Below are 18,863 nucleotides of genomic sequence, written 5' to 3'. Positions count from 1 at the left end.
GATTGGTTTTAGAGAGGAAGGGAGTGTGAGAGAAACATTGATTTGTTGTTCCACTCATTTAAGCATTTAATGGTAGATCCTTGCAGGTGCCCTGACCTGCCATCAAACAGGCAACCTTGGCTTATCAGGAGGAAGCTCTAACCAACTGAGCTCCCCAGCCAGGGCTCTCAGAATCTGCCTTTGAACAGGATCTGCAGACACTCCTGAGCACAGGAGAGGGGTGGGGCTGCCACAACCCCAGTTCACAGCCTGGCGGGCATCCACGTTAGCTGGGAAGCTGATAAGCAGTATTTCTACAGTGTCCTGTAGGCATCACCGTCTTTACCACTGTCCACAGGTGATCCGATGTACAAGGGGTTGACATCCCTGTGACAAGAGTTCTTCATGTCACCCCAGGGCTCCTGCTCAGAAACAGAAGTCCAGGAGGAAAAAGAGAGGCCTCAGGGGGCGCTACTGGGCACTCAACTTGAGCTCTAGGGAATTTTCCCCACCCCCACCTCCATGTCCAAGACTCAAGCTTATCTCAAAAGGAAATGCGCCTATGGGGTGGGGGTGGGGTGGGGTGGAGAATCACTAAGGAAACAGCTGTCTCATCAATTCCCAGGATCTGACATTTAGATGGCAGGTAACCAGGAAGGTGGGAGAGGGGAGGCGGAAAGGAGGGGAGGACGAGGGAGGGACCTGAGCACAGACCCCGCCCCCTGCCCATGTGACCAGGAAAGTGATCTGGTCCCTGGAGGAGGCTCAGCAGGTCCCACCAGTAAGGAGAGCAGTGCCTGTGAGGCTTCTGGACCTCAAGCTCTTCTCACAGAGGGAGGGACGGAACAGACAGCAGACACCATGGAGTCCCTCTCAGCCCCTGCGCACAGAGGGTGCGTCCCCCGGCAGGGGCTCCTGCTGGCTGGTAAGAAGGGGATAAATCCTGGGGGTGGACAGGAAAAGGGGAAACAGAGACTGGCTCAGGGTCTCCTGGAGAGCACAGTGCTCTGAGAGGGGACAGAGGGCTTCTGTTTGGACCTGAGGGAAGAGGACAGGGGAGCAGAGTAGGATGGGGGTGGGAGCTCAGCAGCAGGACACTCACATGATCTGGAAGTGGTGAGGGGCAGGAAAACCTCGATTATGGTAAGTTTTACAAGTTATTCATCACTGAAATACTTTCTGAAAACTGATTATAATAATATCTATTTGTGTCAGGGTGACACAAGAAAAAATGAACAGGGGCACTAAGCATTGTCTTTACCACCAACCACAGAAATGAGTACATGCACCCCAGTGGGTGCAGGACCCAGGGATTCATTTACTCACAGGCACTTCAGCCTGCTGCAGACCCTGGGGGTACAACAGATCAGACAAACCCCTTCCCCCATGGAGCTCACTTTCTGTGGAGAGGATACAAACAAGGAAACATCTAGATGTGAAGTCAGGGACCCACAACTGCCATGAGGAAAACAGAACAGGGACAGGTCAGAAAGTGGAGACACGGGTCTTTAGTGTCAACAGGGGTCTGAGCAGTGCCTGTGAGCATTTCTGACCTCAAGAGCCAGGAGCCAGGCAGCCACCTGAGAGTTTTCAAACAGGAAATAAGGTCAGAGATGCTGAAGTATTGCTGGCCATGCTGCTAAACTTGACCACAGGAAATACACACACACACACACACACACACCCCAAGGCTGAGAGATGACGGGACCTGCTCAGGACCCAAGGCCTCATCTCTCCTTCCCAATACATCGCTCCAAATCTTGATCAACTTCTCTCTTCCCTCCTAGCCTCACTCTTAACCTTCTGGAGCCTGCCCACCACTGCCCAGCTCACTATTGAATCAGTGCCGCCCAATGCTGCCGAAGGGAAGGATGTGCTTCTCCGCGTCCACAATCTGCCTCGGAATCTAATGGGCTATATGTGGTACAAAGGAGAAATAGTGGGCGGTGACCTTCAAATTGTATCATATGTAATAGACACTCAAACAACTAGTCTCGGGCCCGCATACAGCCATCGAGAGACAATATACCCCAATGGATCCCTGCTGTTCCAGAAAGTCACCCTGCAGGACACCGGATACTACACCCTACAAGCCGTAGACAAAGATTTTCGGAGCAAAAGAGTAACTGGACAGATCCGTGTTTACCGTGAGTGATTGCCCTCTGACCTCTGGGGGTCGGGTGGGGTATATTCTACTTCACACACAGGACTGCCAGGCCTGGACTCTGCCTCCATCCCCCTCTGCATCATCTCCCAGGTTGGGTTTTGGCATTTAGTGCAGGACACACACAGTGGAGACAAACTTCCTAAGATCAGAGTTCCCTTCCCAGATTCCAGCCCTGCAGACATTCTCCACAGAGAGAAGGGCCAGTCTGATGGGAGTGACTCAGCAGAGGGAGACCAGTCTCATCCAAGCCCCTGGGCCCCTCCCAACCAAGACCCAGAGAACAACCCTGCAGGACTCATACAGCCTGGCCTGGGGGATCCCTGGGATCCTTACAGACAAGTTCAACCCAGGTGGTCCCTCCCCAGACCTCTGTCCCAGGGCCCTGACTCTAGAGAATATGAGGAGCCTCTGGGTGATTGAGGTTGATCTGTGGGCAGGGCTGACTGGAAGCAACAATTTCCCAGGTGCTCATGTCACAAGTTTGCTGAGGTGGTCACCGCCAGGGCTCAGCCTCAAGAGCCACATCTGGGAAGGATGGAGCCTGATCCTTCACCTGAGACCATGCGTGGGAAGTATGTGGACAAGGTCCCCAGGCCTTTAGCCAACTGCCCTGGGGGACATAGGAAGGAAGAGGAACATGGTCTCCCCAGGCAGGAAAAGAGAAGATGTTCCTTGAAGCTCCTAGTCCACCAGGGATCTGCCCACGGCATCCTCTCTCACAGACACAAATAATAACAGAGGCTGTCAAGTTAACAGTTAGGCAGCCCCTCTATTCCAAGCTTTAGGTTAGGAAACTGAAAGATTTAAGGTTCATTCACAGGCAACATGGGAAACCTGAGACCATTTACCATTTATCCTGTTTCATTCAGGGAGAACTGAGTTACAAGAAGATCCAGTCACTCAATCAGAATCACACAGACTGTGACTAACGAACGTCAGTCATGCCAAGGTCTCTCCTTCACTCCAAGGGCCTTATTATGCTCACTTCACCCCTGACTCGTGACTCACATCCTCGTCCTGGTGTGAGGCTCCCATTCCTCCCACTGGCTCCCGAGACCTTCCCAAGGTGGGCCTGGTGACCCTGCACCATCTGACTGGTTCACTGCCTGTTTCACACACATGTGTCCTCGTTGATGGCACCTTGACCACAGGGTGGGATCCTCTCAGACTGTGAGATCCACCAGCCACTCTCCTTTCTCTTAGACGCTGCCCATTTGAATGCATTTGACTAAACCCAGTTGTTTCCTGAGTTAGAAAGAAAAGGAAGAACATATGCCACAGGCCGTGTGGGGGCTCCTCCCCACCTGCCTGACTGTCCATAGAAACAGGGAGGGACCTTCTCCCTAACTTTACTAACATGGCTCATGTCCTTTCTACCAACTTGGTGTCATCCCTCCCTGTACACAGCAGAGACACCTGGACTCGCCCCCCCCCCCCCCACACACACACACACACCAGTTACTTCTGTTCTCTTAGCAGAACTCACCTTCTCTCTATCACAGGGAGTCCCTCATTCCAAACCCACTGTGGCATCTCCCTTTGGTCACAGTGTGACCTGGTTGGACTGCAGAACTTGGTCTATGACCTTCGTGCTCACTAGACAGAGATTCCTGCAAAAAATGGCATTAGATCTTCGGGGCATGAGTGATTTTCACATATACTTTCACAGTTCAGCTCAAAATCTATCTCATCACTGCCAAACACAAATGGTCCATGAGGGGCATATCTTCAGCAAGTTCATGCTCCCCCACCTCCACAAGCCCCCCTTCTGTACGTGCTACTGTCTGCGTGTTGAGGAAGGATCCCTGCCCTCTGCAGTGGCAGAAAGGACATTACAGACCAAGTGCAGAGAGCATGGCTCTGCTGCCACCGCCAGCCAGCTCCCGCTGTCCCTCACTCTTTTCTAAATCATTCCTGGACTCTGCTCTGCCCTTTCTGGGGTCACTGTCTCGTGTCAGTCACCAGTGAACCCCTGAGCAGATGGCCATTCCTCTTGGCACTGCAGCCTGGGTACTAAACTCACCGCCAGACTTGCTTCTGGTCTCCTGTGTATTGTTTCTGCTCAGACACCCAATTCCAGGCCACCCTGCCCTGTCCTCTCGGGGTTTAAGGACTATGGGGAGGCCCATCATTACTCATCTCTAGGTTAACCCCGGACTGTGAGGCTTCAGTGGAAACACATCTCGACCTGGCAATGTAGGTCTGTGTAGCTGGAGGGGACTCAGCACCTGCACATTCCAGGTGAGACCCAAGGTCAGCCAGGGAGTCAGCTGGTCAGTGAGGAGCCAGGACAGGTGCCGGGTGGTCTCTGACTCCCGTCCTGTGTCTCTCTTGATCAACCCTGATTCTTACCTGACACCTGAGAAAACCTGTGCTTTTTCTCCCATGCCTTACATCCTCTGAGCACTCAGATCCTCATGCATTTGTTTGTCTTGTGATGCACAGACCTGCCTTATTCTTTTAAAAACTCAGGTTGACTGAGAGGTAAGAGCTGTCAACTCTGATGAAAGAGCCTTTGGAGGAATCCAAGGTACCACACAGGGCAGTGCTCTCTCTGTTACCTGCACAGAGCATTTCCCCAAACCCAACATTACAAGCAGCAATTCCAACTGTTGAGACAAGGACCCTGTAGTGTTAACGTGTGAACCTCAGGCTCAGGACACCACCTACCTCTGGTTGATCAGCAGTCAGAGTCTCCCAGTCAGTGCCAGGCTGCAGCTGTCCAAGGACAACAGGACTCTCACTTTACTCCCTGTCACAAGGAATGACATGGGACCCTATGAGTGTGAAACCCACAACCCTGTGAGTGCCGGCCGCAGTGACCCATTCACCCTGAATGTTGTCTGTGAGTAACTTCTGTCCCTGCCTGGGCCAGGCTGCCCACCCGAATCTACAATGACAGGCCAGGCTACACCCATCCCTCTCAGGTCCACATACGCAGACATGAACTCCAAACACCCAGGGTGGCCAAAAATTCCTATACCAGGCATATCTGGGCAGCTCTTGGGACTGAGACAAACAAGTTAATGTCTCAGGCTCAGGTTCAGTAAACACAGGGGGTTATGGTCAGGGGCTTTTTTAATATATATTTATGTTTATTGATTTCAGAGAGGAAGGAAGAAGGAGAGAGATAGAAACATCAATGATGAAACAGAATCGTTGATCAGCTGCCTCCTACACATCCCACACTGGGGAAAGATCCTGCAGCCCAGGCATGTGCCCTGACTGGGAATTGAATCGTGACCTCCTGGTTCATAAGTCAATGCTCAACCACTGAGCCATGCCGGCTGGGCTGGGCCAGGCTTTTTAAAACCAGGCTGGGGGTGGGGTTGATGTGGGGTAGAAGGGGTCAATGAGGAACAAGAGAGATCTCTATAATATTTTCATTAGTAAAGATAAATTTGTATAAATATACTGGGAGGTGGAAGTTTCAGGGTAGCTAAAGTTGGTCACCAGCACCTTCATCTTTTTGTTTGGAGGAGTAGGGAGAGTCGTGTGTGGGACACAGAGGGTTTTGCACATAAACAACCATTGTTTCAGAGGAGGGCAGTTGTTCTAACTCGTTTTATAACTGCTCTTGGAGCAGAAGCACTTGGCAGTGATGGTATCTACTCAGAAGGCAATATCACTGAGGAAGTGTCAACAGGCAGGTCATTCTCTCTATTTTGGTAGCAAAATCAAGTAGCAGAGACATGCATTTGGGTAGAGATTTCTTATATTCCATGCATCCCAATAGCTGTTTCATTTATTGCAGGTTGTGAAATGGATCTATCTAAAAGCTGCATACAGATGGTGCAAATTGTTCAGTAGGAACAGTTTGAAAATTTCATATTTTTCCCCCAATAAGGAAAAATCATTTAATTTCACATTTCACACTAGTGTTAGGAAGTCTTTTTTAGACCCCAGAAAGAGAATTTGGGCAACCATTTTGCATAACACATATGTAATTCAAATTGATTGTTAGTTTGAATTGAATTGGATCTAAAATTTAAAAAAAAAAATGGGCTGAAAACCAGCTGAGAGGGAGAGTGTGGCCCTTACACAGACCAGGAGCTTCCCCTTCCCTCTGATTACATCATGTGTGGCTTTGTTCTCTTTACTCCAGGTGGCCCTGACCCTCCCCCACCACCACCACTTCCCCCTCAGAGGACCCTTACCTTCCAGGGGCAAACCTCAGCCTCTCCTGCCACTCGGTCTCTAACCCTCATAAACAGCATTCTTAGGTTATCAATGGGAGGCCCCAGAAACTCACACAGGAGCTCCTTATCCCCAACATCACTGCAGGTGATAGTGGATCCTATACCTGCCTCACCCATAACTCTGTCATTCATCCCTATAGGACAACAGTCAAGACTCTCATAGTCTCAGGTAAGTGCCTCTTGGATTATTAGCACCAGGCTGTGGGGTGCAGGGCTGTCTGGTTTTCAGAACAGAGCCTAGAGGGTATTGTCTCCCATCCTGTGGCCATGGACACAAGCAAATCACAAAGTCTTCCCCTGAGCCCTCCCACTACATCTCTGTGGACTCCCCTCCCTTGCTCTTCTGATCTCTCATGGCAGAGCTGGGGTCCAGCCTTGGAAAGTGAGAAGGGGGCTCTCTCAGCCCCAGAAAGAGTCACCTGGTGGAGGGAGGGAGTTGCTTCTTCTGTCACTAACACTTTCCTTCTGTCACCTCTTGCCTGTTACCTGCTCCATGTGCTACAAGGAACATACCAGGCTTGGAACAAGCTCACCTCTTTTTCCCCAAACTAAAGGAGGAAACCACCTCTGAGGAGGGGTGAGCAGGACAGACCCCTGCTCCCTGCTCTGCTCCAGGCTCACCTGGTGGCTGGCTGCTCTGTGCCCTCTGTGGTGGGACAGGGGTCTGTGATGAAGGTGCATGGGTGGCCTGTCCTCAATCTGGCCATTTTGAGTCACCCACCGACACCATGGCGTCCCTCAGACCAAGCTGCATGGAAATGGGGAGAGAGTGAGCCACAGGGGAGACTCCTCTGAGCTGTGTCCTGGCTCTGAAGTCACCAGCTGTACAACACTGTGTGACACGAGTGTATGTCACATTGCTGAGGGGAGCAGTGACGGTGGTGCATACCTGACAAGTAGGTAGATTCATCCACGAAGTCCCTTCATGGGACAGAAGGAGCAGTGCCACAGAGTTTGTATTTACGGAGGAAGCTAAGAGTACCCGCCTTTTGTTCAAACTGTGACTACTTCTTCTCCCTGTTATTCAATCCACAGGCCAGGAAGTGAAAGTCATATTCAGACTGAGAAATCCTTTAGATTGAAACTTCTCCAGATCCTAAAGTCATGGCTGGGCCATTCTCATTCTCTAATAAATTGTTTAACAAAAAGGAAATGCCTTTCCATCTCTGTGTGTAGCCACCATACTAGAGAGGGGGTGTGAGTATTTAGAAAGTCACAGAAAGGTCTGGGAAAGAGTCACACAAAGTTAATGGGTGGAGCCCAGATGATATGGCTCAGTGGTTGAGCTCTGACCATTGACCTGTGAACCAGGGGGTCATGGTTCGATTCCGGTGAGGACACATTCTAAAGCTTGATCCCAAGTAGGGGATGACAGGGAGGTGGCCAATCAATGATTCTCTCTCATCATTGATGTTTCTATCTCTCTTTTTTCCAATCCCTTCCCCTCTGAAATCAGTAAAAATATATATATATTTAAAGTCAATGGGTGGAAAATTTCACCTGATGATGAGGATACTGGACACACGGTCTTTTAAGATGTTCCTGGGCTGATACTACAGATGTCCAGGGAGACAGGTCAGGGGTCATCCTGAGGTGATCTGGAGGGCAGAGAGGAGGTATGTCCCTCTCCTTACAGACTGTCACCTGAACAAAGGTCCTCACCCTGCAGAGGTCAGAGTCCTCCTCTGGTGACCTTTACAGAGATCACTGTGGACTGTGATTGGCTGACATCTCTGAGGAAGGAGCCCACTCTCAGTCAGTCACCTCCTCTGTTTCTCCACAGAGCCTGTGGGGAAGCCCTCCATCCGAGCCAGCAATGCCACAGTCACAGAGCATAAGGACGCCGTGGTCCTGACCTGCCTCACAAATGACATGGGGATCTCCTTCCGGTGGCTCTTCAAGAACCAGATTCTACCTCACAAGGACAGGATGAAGCTGTCCCAGGGCAACAGCATCCTCACCATAGACCCCGTCAGGAGGGAGGACACTGGGGGTTATCAGTGTGAGATCTTCAACCCCATCAGTTCCAGCAAAAGTGACCCTCTCGAGCTGGACGTACAATGTAAGTGACCCCTTGCCCCATCCTACGTCTCCCTGGGAGGATTGCTCTACCAATGGTGTGATAAATGGACAGAAGTCACAGGGGCAGAATGTCAATCAGGAGACTTTACAGTAAACAGAATGGCAAAGTGGTTAAGAGCTCAGTTTCCGACCCTGGGTCTGGCATTCGCTGTGACCTTGCACAAGGTTGTTTTTTTGTGCTCATTTTTTATGTAAAAAAACTATACACAAAATTTACCATTTTAACTTTTAAGTGTACAGCTAGGTGGCATTAAGTGCATTCACATTGTTATGCAATCATTACCACTATCCATTGGGAACTTTTTCATCTTACCACACTAAAACCCATGAAACAATAGCTCCCCAGTCCCCACCCTAACCCCTGGAAACCACCATTCTATTTCTGTTTCTATGAATATGACTATTCTAGATACTTCATATAAGGGGAATCATATGATATTTATCCTTTTGTGTCTGGCTTTTTTCACATAGCATAATGTCTTCAAGTTTCATCCATGTTGTAGCATATATCACAATTTCATTCCTTGTTAAGGCTAAATAATATTCCGTTGCATGTATCCATCCCATTTAATTTATCATTCATCTGTCCATGAATTCTGGGTTGTTTCTATCTTTTATCTGTTGTGAATAATGCTTCTATGAACAAGGGTGTACAAATATCTTTTCAAATCCCTGGTTTCAATTCTTTTGAGTATTTACCCAGAAGTAGAATTACTGGATCAAATAGTAATTTTTGTTCTATTTCTTGATGAACTGCTGTGCCATTTTCCATAGTGGCTGCACCATTAAATATTTCTGCTGGCAATGCACAGACATTCCAGTTTTCCCCATCCTTGCCAACTCATTGTTTTCTGGGTGGTTTTTGGTTTTTTGTAATAGCCATGTTAATCGGTGTGAGGTGTTATCTCATGGTGGTTTTGATTTGCATTCTCTAATGATTAGTGATGCTGAGCATGTTTTCATGTGCTTTTTGTCCATTTCTATATCTTCTTGGAAGACATTTCTATTCAGTTACTCTGGCCATTTTTTAATCCATTGTTTTGTTGTTGTTGTTAATAGTTACTTATATATTCTGGATATTAATCCCTTATCAAATATATGATTTTCAAATAGTTTCATCCATTCTGTGTGTTGTCTTTTTTCTTTGTTAACACTGTCCTTTCATAAACACAATTTTTAAAATTTTGATAAAGTCCAATTTATCTATTTACTAGAGGCCTAGTGCATGAAATTTCATGCACGGGGAGAGTGCCTAGCAGCTGCTGGCTGCCAGCCAGGGCCTCCCTGGTGGTTAGCACACGTCTAACTCCTGGTCGGTCGAACTCTCACCCTTGGGGACAATTTGCATATTAGCCTTTTATTATGTAGGATTCTTTGTTGCTTGTGCTTTTAGTTTCCTAACCAGAAATTCATTGCCAAATCCGATATCATAAAGATTTCATCCTATGTTCTCTTTTAAGAGTTTTTTTAAGTTTAGCTCTCACACTTAGTTTTTTGGTCCATTGTGAGTTAACTTTTTGTATATGATGTTAAGTAGTTCCAATTCATTTTTTTGATGGAGATACCATTTTCCGAGTACCATTTCTTGAAAAGACTGTGCTTTCCTTCTTGTATGGTCTTGGCACTTTTTTAAAATTGATTCTAGAGAATGAAAGTGAGAGAGAGACTGTTGATGTAAGAGTGAAACATCAACTGGCTGCCTCCCGCATATGCCTTGCCTAAGGATCAAACCAACAACCTGGGTTGTTTCCTGAGTGTACTTGACGATGCTCCAAACAACTGAGCTACACCTGCCAGGGAAGGTGTTGGTACTCCTGTCAAAATCATTTGACCATATATGTGTGGGTTTATTTCTGGGCTTTCTAATCCATTTCTATATGTCACACTGTTTTGTTACTGTAGCCTTGCAGTAAATTTTGAAATAAGGAAGTATGAATCCTCCAATTTTGTTCTTTTTCCAGTTTGTTTTGGTTATTGGGGGTCTCTTGAAATTCCATATGAATTTCAGGATGGATTTTTCTATTTTTGTTCCAAAAATGTCATTGGGATATTGATAGGGATTGCATTGACTCTATAGATCACTTTGGGCAGTATTGTCATCTTAACAATATGAAGTCTTCCAATCCATGAACACAGAGTGTCTTCCCATATTTTTCCAGCAATTTTTTTTGTGTGGTTGTTCAGTATATAAGTCTTTCACTTCCCTGGTTAAGTTAATTCCTAAGAATTTTATTCTTTTTGATGCTATTGTAAATGGCATTTTCTTAATTTCCTTTCTGAATTGTTCATTGTTCATACATAGAAGCACAACTTATTTTTACCTGTTGATTTAGTATCCTGCAGCTTTGCTGAACTTGTTTATTAGTTCTAACAATTTTTGTGGGACTTCAGGGTTTTCTACATAGAAGGTCATATCATATACAAACAGACATAATTTTACATCTCCTTTTCCAATTTGGATGCCTTTTATTTCTCATTCTTGTCTAATTGCTGGCTAGGACTTCCAATACTGTTTTGAGTAGAAATGGCAAACGAAGGCAGATCTTTGTCTCTGCCTGATCTTAGGAAAAAACTTTTAGTCTTTCACTATTGAGAATCATGTTAGGTGTGGGTTTGTCATAAACGGCCTTTATAATGTTGCATTTTTAGAAAATATCCCAAAGAATTCTGTTGTAGGTGGTCTTTGAAATACTACGTTTCGACATACTGGTTTAAAGGTCTCAAGTAACTCTAGACAACATCTGTAGGCAAAAAATAGTCCTAGGGTAGTGAGTGTTTTCTTCCCAGAATCACTGTGAATCTCATGCAAAAGTCAAAGGAACACAAACTCTTCGGACACCATGACTATGGGAGCTAAACATCCCTCTGATCTAAAGAACACTCCCAATTGCCCATAAAGATCATCAAGGATGAATATCTGTAATGACCAACCCATTATTTTTACCAGAGGAAACTAGGAGACTGCCCTTTAACTCTGCTACCAGGGCTTTTGGAAGCTCCAAACGGCTTCCTAAAATGTGATCTTTCTCCATGGGCCGTGGGCCTATGAGATGAGAACCTATCACTTCCCAGTGCACCATCTCTCTGCTATGTTCCCTCGAGCATCCCTGCTTTCCGGGATGGAATGCTGTGGAACAAAACAAAGGTGTTAGTGGTGACTACTTGGGATGGAATCATTTACTTCTCAAGGAATTACACTTACCCCCCTCTCAGGGTGGTTGGAGAGCATATGTCTGTTTCAGGTTAGAAAAGGGAGCTGGGGGTTCACAGACTGTCTAACAGCCACATTTCCACAACCTATGGTCAGTGTGCCTTCTAGGTTTGCCACCACAATCCTTAAATGAAAACTCTTTTTTCACGGTACAGGAGCTGGCAGAACTTTTTGCTCTAACTTGAATAGGAAAAAATTCTCCTGCACAAGACACCTTTATGTTTATTTAGGGAGTTAGGCCTCAGGAAGAGACCTGTTTTAATTGTTTTTTTTTAATTCAACCCTGGAAGTAGTGAAGGCAAGCAGGGTGGACAATACCTTTAGATCCCCAGTAGCTCTCATTTTAAAGCATGTTGGAAACACCCCCAGTGCCATGTTTTTTTAATGTTGTGTGGGGGTGTGTCTGTGTGTGAGAGAGGAAGGGAGAGGGAGAGAGAGAGAATTATTGATCAGCTGCCTCCTGCACACCCCCCACTGGGGATCCAGTCAGCAACACTGGCATGTGCCCTGTCTGGGAATCGAACCAGTGACGTTTTGGTGCAGGGAACGATGCTCCAGCCACTGAGCCACACCCCGCCAGGGCTACAGTGCCTTCTAAGAGAGTATCTGCAAGGCTGATGGGGAGTCCTTGAGCTAAAGTTACCCACAAGATGAAAACCATTGCTCACAGCATTGGGCTTATTTCAGATCCCTGCTCGGAGCCTGGGGGACGTCTGTGCAAAGTAGGTGGTGCATTCACCACCTTCCATCAGTTAAGTCCCCACCAAGGAGACCTGACTGACACATATTCATGGCGGCCACACCTGGTACAGAAAAAACGCAACCATGAAAGGTGGGAAGTTATGACTTACAAAAATGGCCATCAGCTTTCTCACATTTCCAGAGCTCCAACCATATCTCAGTGCAAAAAGTCCAGGTTGGAATTGTGTCGAGTCTGGGCACCAACATAGAAATACAATGAGAGAAAAAAATTACGAGGATATAGTGAGCTATTTACCTCATAGCAACCCTCCCAGGGGAAATTTCTTCCTTCGAGGAACAAGTAGAGACCACTTCATGCTGGGAGTTGTTTCCCAGGGCACCCCCACTGTAAAATAACGTCACCTCCACTCATTCTCCTCTTTTCTATCCATGACAGATGATCCAACACTACCAAGTCCCGGCATCTCAGATGGGGCTATTGCCGGCATCGTGATTGGCGTCCTGGCTGGCGTAGCTCTGATAGCAGCCCTGGTGTACTTCCTGTATTTCAGAAAGACTGGAGGGTATGATGGCCTTCCCTCTTGTCCCGCTTCCTCCATGGCTGATGACCATCCTGGGAGAGGGAAGGAGGCTTCCCCTCTGTCTCTGGGCCTGGATCTGCTCCTCCTCCTTCCTAAACCCCTGCTTCTCAGCACTGATTCCTGAGGCCTCTTCTTCCCTGGTCTTCAAGCTTCCTGTACCCCACTCTCTTTGGGACATGGTTATTCCCATCCCCCTGTGGTTTAGAGGGGGCAGATCTGACTATGTTCCTTGGTCCTATAGTCAGGGAAACCAAGGTCCAAGAAGGAAGACAAATCAGTAAATGAAAAGAGTAGCAGGAGAAAGCGAGTTGTGTGCTCTGTCAACCACAGGAAGAGGAGAAGAGAGGAATAGGACAGGAAGAGAACCTTAAAAATACGTGAACCCAGCCTGGCCTGTGTGGCTCAGTGGTCGAACATTGACCCATGAACCAGGAGGTCACAGTTCAATTCCCAGTCAGGGCACATGCAAGGGTTGTGGGCTCAATTGCCAGAACAGGGTTTGCAGGAGGCAGCTGATGGATGATTCTCTCATCATTGATGCTTTTATCTCTCCTTCTCCTTTCCTCTCTCTAAAATCAACAGATTTATATATTTTTTAAAGCTGAAACTAAAGGCCTTTTGGGTAATAAATGAAGAATGAAAACAGAATCAACAAAGCCAAAAGGTGTCCAGGTAGAAATAGGCTCAGAAGCAACTGATAAAGACTACCCTTTATCAGTTTGTGCCGTGGCCAGGTGTACATTCTCAGTCAGGACACAAACCTAAGTTGAGGGTTCTATTCCCTGATGGGGCATCTCTCTCTCTCTCTCTCTCTCTCTCTCTCTCTCTCTCTCTCTCCCTCTCCCTCCCCCTCCCCCTCTCCCTCTCCTCTCTCCTCCCTTCCGCTTTCTGAAGTTAATAAATACCAGATGAAGATTTTTTTTAAAGGGATGGGCCTGTGTGAACGTTAGTGCAGCAGGAAAGGAGTGCACTCTAGAAGGGACGGTGGGTACACTGAAGAGGAGCCCTAGGAGGAAAGGCAGTACTGACTCTGGTCTAAATGAGCTGACAGTGTCCTTCCTACTTCAGGGAGCAAAGAGCCTATGCTTGGGAATAGCAGTCACAGTCTCTGATATTTGTTTAGGGCAAGCGACCAGCGCGATCTCACAGAACACAAACCTCCAGCCTCCAACCACAGTAAGTAAAGCCATCACCAGTGAGAGCTGGTGTGTTCCACCACGTGCCCTGCCCTAGCAGGAAACCTGGTCCCAAGGACTCAGTACCTTCTGAAATGTTAGAGGAGATCTCCACTTCCCAACCTTAGGTTGCCGTAGGTCCTCACACCCTTCTAGTCACAAAAGATTCCTCTGAGACCCAGCCCTGGGAGAGACTCACTCAGCCAGACCTGGCAGGCCTGAGTAAGATGGACATGTTTTCCAAAGCCACTCCTCACCTTACCCCTTCCCCTCCTCCTCTATAACGGATGTGGGCACTCTCCTTTGGTGAGACTGTCTGTGTCTTGTGGTGCTCTGGGTGCTGTGGGTCTCTATGCCCCTCCTTGCCACTGGTGCCTGTTGCTGAGAAACACAACTGGGCAAAAACAACACCTTGTGAGCTGGAAAAAACATTCAGAAGTGGACTGAGGCCTCCCTGTCACTAATCCGGCCGCACTCACCCCTCAACCCCACCCCCTCCTGCTGGTACTAACACCCTGGGTCTGGACCACAGACTCTGAGAAGAAGCGATTTCCTTAAGTAAACATGGGCCACATCCCACCCTCCTCCCACCGCCTGCCACCTCCTTCAGCTAGAAATCACAACAGCTTAGGAACACCAAGGCTGTCAGCTTTGCATTTTCATGGATTGCTAACTCTTCTTTCAACTCCCAGGTCAGGACCACTCTGACAACTCACCTAACAAGGTAAGCACAGCCAGTTTCACTGGCTCATTTTCTCATGCATATACCTCTGTAGAGAATGGGGTACTCTGGAGGACACAAGTGCGATCACGTTTGAATCAAGGTTCCTCAATGCAGCAACAAACCAAGGTGTATTGGTTAACTACTCCCATGAGCCTACCTCATGCAAGAATGGGCTCTGGAGTTAGCTCCATCCTGAGTTTGAATCCTGGCTGTGACTCTTAGTTCCTCTGTGACCTTGGGCACGTAACTTAATCTCTCTGATCCTCACCCTGTCATATGTAAACACGAAATGCTGCCTACTTTAGAGAGAAGCTGAAAAAATGAAATGAGATAACACATGCAAAGCACCAGCACGGTGCCCAACATCAGGAAGGCACTGGGTTATTCTCCCTCCTCTACTTTCAATCTGATCCTGTTCTTCCTGTCAAAGGATAATGTCCATTCCAGTGGGTCTGAGGTCTTAGTTCCTTCACTTTATAATAACGTTACTGAGCTTCTCTCATTTAGCCTTTTTTTTTTAATATACTTTATTGATTTTTTTTACAGAGAGAAAGAGAGAAGGATAGAGAGTTAGAAACATCGATGAGAGAGAAACATCGATCACCTGCCTCCTGCATACCCCCTACTGGGGATGTGCCCGCAACCCAGGTACATGCCCTTGACCGGAATCGAACCTGGGACCCTTCAGTCCACAGGCCGACGCTCTATCCACTGAGCCAAACTGGTTAGGGCTCATTTAGTCTTTCAACAGAGCACACATATGTGTTGAAAAGTGCTTAAAGCATATGTATATGTTAACAATGTATAAATTACCATGAGTTGAGCATACCCTTGTAAGGTAAGTAACACTGAAATGAAGAAACAAAACATGTCATCTCCCTGCAAAATGAAACCCTCCAGTCACTTTCCTCCAAAGAGTAACCATATCCTGACTTCCAATGCACTAGATTATTTTTGCCTGTTTATGCTCTTACATTAAAAAGCACAGTATATCCTTATTTGTGTCCTGTTTCTTTCATTCAAAATGGTTTTCATGAGACTTATCCATATTGTTGTATATATTTGTAGTTGTTCATTCTCATTGCTGTATCCCCCTCTTCCATTGTATGAATAACATAATCTGTCTTCTAATGATCATTCAAATGATGTCAGCAAGCATAGAAAATGGAAAATAAAAATCCTCCAAAACTAGAAGTTTCAAGTGGTGAGAGCAGGTGGTGCCAAATGACAGGAGGCAAGGTGAGGGCCCGACCTGTGACACTGACTTAATTGACCACTTCTCATGCCTTTCAGATCCATGAAGTTACATATTCTTTGCTGGGCTTCAGTGGCCAAGAATCAAAGAAACCAACGTCAGCCTCCCCATCCCCAACAGGCACAGAACCAGTTTATGCGGAAATAAAGAAGTAATGCAACCAGCCCAGCTCACCACACTGCTGCCTGATTCCAAGTCTCATCCCATCACTAGGAGACCCCGTTGCCCTCAGGGAAAAGGAGAGGATGCGACCACAACCCTGGAAGAGCTCACCTGGAAAGCCTCTTTCCCCTCCACCACCCCCCCCCCCCCCACTCTGTCATGAGGCAGCTCCAGGCTCCTGGCCACAGCCCCTCCCTTTGGTGTCAACAGGTGAAAAGAGTCTGTAGGAAGCCCAACCTTCCTTTGCATTGAAATTTGGCTCATTAAATTAGTACTAGAACCAACAAAGTCTAGAGATGATTCCTTAAAAAGTAAACTTCTGGCCCTGACCGGTTTGGCTCAGTGGATAGAGCGTCAGCCTGCAGACTGAACGTCCCAGGTTTGATTCCGGCTAAGGGCATGTACCTTGGTAGAGGCACATCCCCAGTGGGAGGTGTGCAGGAGGCAGCTAATCGATGTTTCTCTCTCATCGATGTTTCCAACTCTCTATCCCTCTCCCTTCCTCTCTGTGAAAAATCAATAAAATATATTTTAAAAAATAAAAGCAAACTTCTGGATGAATGATTAAGAAAAAATGAGGGTGGGCACAATAAGCAATACTAGGAGTAAAAAAGAAAACAATGACAGCAGGCAATAGGAGGACATCAGGAGCATCTTTATTGCAAATATTTGAAAAATTAGATTAAAAGGAATAAATGCTTAGAAAAATAAAATGAAACCAGAACTAAGTCAAAAAGGAAGAGAATTATGAGTAGCCCTATTAACCAATAGACAAACTGAGTTTATATTTTTAATCCTTCCAATAAAGGATACATATAACCTAGATTATTTGACAGGAAGTTTTCCAAACATTCAAGCAACAATTAATTCTTTTTTTTTATTATTCATTTCAGAGAAAGAGAGAAATAGAAACATCAATGATGAAAGAGAATCATTAATTGGCTGCCTCCTGCACAACCCACACTGGGGATCAAGCCCGCAACCTGGGTAACATGCCCTGACCAGGAATCAAACCGTGACCTCCTGGTTCATGGGTTGATGCTCAACCACTGAGCCACGCCAGCCCGGCAAGGATCAATTAATTCTAATATTACAGGTGCTCTTACAGAAAACAAGAGAGAGAACACTTCCCCAGCTCTGATTGTGTGGCTGGTATAATGTTGACCACCAAATCAGAAGAAACTTGCTAGACATGAGCAGAGCAGGGACATGAGCCAAGTACAGAGACTCACCAGGGCAGAAAGCTCCAGATGACTAACAAGGAGCACAGTTGAGAAAACAAGAACCTATGCTCACCCCCCAACCCCCATCTTTCATATTGCTTTTCAGGCAGTTTAGACGTCTGACATTTTCCTCCCTAAAGATAACATCTAGGCTTCAGTTGTATTTCAGCTCCAGGCCCAGAAAAGCAAAAAAACCAGACAAGTGACACAGGGCTGCCTCAGGACCTATTGCATTGACTAATAACTTCCTGCCCTGGCATCAACCAATCAGTGGCAACCACGATCCTGAAAGAGCACACCTGGGATGCTGATGAATATTCTATTAAGACCCTCCCCTGAGACCTCCCTAAGATTTCCACCTGAAAGAAAGAGAGACATGTGCTCAGGATAAAGGACCCAGTGTGCACTCTCCCTCCAAGGAGCATGCCCTGCCCATTCCCCCACAGGCACGTATCCCCCAACCTCTAAGGGACCCCATGAGACTTGCAACCAGAGGAGCAATGGGCAGCGGCAGCTTGTCCCCGGCTAACCCCCTGCACTTGTCTCCAACGACCCTTTTCTCCGACTTCTCAGTGAGTCAAAGCAGCCCAGCCTAGGCTTCTCTGTTGCTTCTTCTATGCCAGCGGTTCTCAACCTGTGGGTCTCGACCCCTTTGGCAGTCGAACGACCGTTTCACAGGGGTCGCCTAAGACCATCCTGCATATCAGATATTTTCATTACGATTCATAACAGTAGCAACATTACAGTTATGAAGTAGCAATGAAAATAATTTTATGGTTGGGTCACAACATGAGGAACTGTATTTAAAGGGCCAGAAGGTTGAGAACCACTGTCATCTATGCCCTTCCTTGTTTCACAGTCCTAAGTACATTTTTGCTGCCATCAAGGGGTACAATACCTTTTGCTCAGTACTGCGTAGTCCTTCCCATGCATATCCCCATCTCCCATCCCCTTTTCCTTAAATAAATTCCATTTTCTTTAATCACCATCTGAGATGGCCACTTAATTCTTTCAAAACTCAGAAAGGAAAATAACAGGCTAATATTAGCAAGTATGAACATCCTTCATGAACAGTAACACATTCAGCAATGAATAAAAACGATAATGTGCAGGAAATGTGGGTTTGTTTCAGAAACACCGTTTCACAATATAAAAGTCACTGTAATTCACAGCATTAAAGGTTTAAAGAAGAAAAACCATGTAAATTTTTCAAAAGACACTTTCAAGAAAAACTCCACCTAAAATTCAGCCTCTATTTATGTTAAGAACTTAATAAACCAGAAATAAAAGGAACTTCCTTAATCTGAAAACTAGTGTTTAAAAATTTGATAGTAAAGTGTGGACTGAAAGGGGCCACACACTAAACATAACAAGCTCAGGGGAGGCCTGGGTGGTGGCCTTGC

The 18,863-nt window shown here is 46.7% G+C and overlaps 1 pseudogene; it reads left to right on the top strand.

The window, feature by feature from the left end:
* Nucleotides 1-793: 793 nt before the first annotated feature.
* LOC102428431 lies at nt 794-16,554 on the top strand (annotated as a pseudogene).
* The last annotated feature ends 2,309 nt before the right edge of the window (nt 16,555-18,863 follow it).

This window comes from Myotis lucifugus, unplaced genomic scaffold, assembly GCF_000147115.1.
Source record: "Myotis lucifugus unplaced genomic scaffold, Myoluc2.0 scaffold_493, whole genome shotgun sequence".
In the NCBI taxonomy this organism is placed as follows: domain Eukaryota; kingdom Metazoa; phylum Chordata; class Mammalia; order Chiroptera; family Vespertilionidae; genus Myotis; species Myotis lucifugus.
Note: the sequence above shows the minus strand (reverse complement) of the source record. Positions and strands in the feature narration are given on the sequence as shown.